The following is a 1,908-nucleotide window of genomic DNA, read 5'->3' on the forward strand; positions in this document are numbered from 1 at the left end:
CCACTTGCCCCCCCCCCCCCCCCCCCAAATATATAGTTATATATAAAATTATAATTACATTAGTCAAGTGTCGATTAGACTAATAGTTAGTCAGTTTGTCTGTCAACCATCGACGTTGTTTTGTCTATAATCGTATATTATAGATTAGGTTTTATTCGCAATGAATGAGAATAAAGGCAAAACCATGGTGCCTTCTTTTTCCAGAAATAGGCTACTATAAGACAGCAGTGGCACACTGAGACAATAAATCAACAACAGAAAAAACAAGTGTTTGTTAATGTCATTATTTATAAAATAAAAATAGAATGCAATTTAAAAATAAATATGGTCTAGCTATGAAACTGGTATTTCATCTGCATTTAGCTCTGCTAGACGTTTGGACGCTGCTTGAGGTTTGTCGCTTAGTTTGCAGCGACCTCCTGTGGTGACTGTGTGACAGCGCACTGATTTACTGCGACACAGCCCAATAATAGCACAACTCTGGATAGCGCTTTATTGTGCAGTTCTGTTCTGTTCTTAACTTTAACTGGTCTGTCACTGACACAGAGAGACACAGAGAGAGAGAGAGAGGGGGCAGTTGCTCTACAGGTGAGAACTTGAAAGAAGAGAATTATTTTAAGGCAGTGTTTTTGTTTTGAACTGGGACTACTTGCCAATGTTTTAAGGAATTAAACATTAATATATATTTTCATTTTATGTTCAAATTGTTAAATACAATTTGTTGTATAGGTAAAGGCAGTGTGTTCCAATAGTTTTTTTAAAACACTTTTTTTATCCAACTGTTAAGAATGAGGATACAAGTTATCGTTTAAGTGTAGTGTAGCTGAAATATTGTGCATAAAATCTCTATTTAATAAAAATAAAGTATAGATTTCCACAGTGGTCTCAAAGTCCCAAGTCCTGCAGTTATTTTTGAATTAGGGTTAGAGTTAATGTTTTTGAGTCTGATATCACAAAAAAATAGGTCCCTGTAAGCTGTCTTGCTTCCTGTAAGCTATCATGGCATGTTCCTAAAATTGCCATTAGGGTGCTCTAAATCACACCAATTATTATTCTATATAGAATTTATGTGAACATGAATGTACTTTGTACATTATGTACATAATTTGTTTGGCCGTTGAGGGTCACATCCCCTGACAGCTGCCCCCCCACACACTTTTAAAATGGCTGCTACGCCCCTGTATGTGTGTGTTTGTATGCGTGTATGTATATATACACGTTTGCAAGTGTGCAAACCTGCACCCTCACACCCAAAAGTATTCTGCCTTAACCAGCTACATTAATTGGCTGTTTGGCTTCGCTTGCTTTTGAAAGGGTCATTTATATTATGAAGGCCTGGTCGAGCGCTGATGATTTGGCGATGGGGAAAAGTGTCCCGACCTCACGGGACACCCGCAATGGCATGGAAGTCTTGCCTCCATCACTTCGTGCCTGGCGAAAGGCATATAAGCTATATAATCGGTGGCGTGATGGAGCAGGATGTTTGTGACTGAGTGAATGCCCCGTCACACCGATGTCTTACTCAGCCCATATCCATCCCCAACCACCTCCAGAAAACTCCCCACAGCATAAAAACGAAGAGGCGCCAGCAGCTGAATTTTGGGGCTTAGGGGGTAGCTCCGTCGAGTTTTCTCGACAAAGTTGGGCCAACAAGATATAAAAGCTGCTGAATTTGCTCCCGTGGCAGGCAAAATATTTGTAGAATTGTATCTTTTGACATGGTAGCTATTCTGACACCATTATGAAATAGTGCACATACACTAACTGGCTCCGCTGACACAACCGTCTTTGATTTAGGAGACGTAAATTACGTGATATTAGTTTGAACGTCTCCCGCTGCGCTGATGATGTAACGTTACAGTGCTTATGATGAGTAGCGATATTGAATATTTGATCGCCAACAGATTT

Source organism: Sinocyclocheilus grahami, unplaced genomic scaffold, assembly GCF_001515645.1.
Source record: "Sinocyclocheilus grahami isolate Dianchi unplaced genomic scaffold, SAMN03320097.WGS_v1.1 scaffold2452.1, whole genome shotgun sequence".
Lineage (NCBI taxonomy): Eukaryota > Metazoa > Chordata > Actinopteri > Cypriniformes > Cyprinidae > Sinocyclocheilus > Sinocyclocheilus grahami.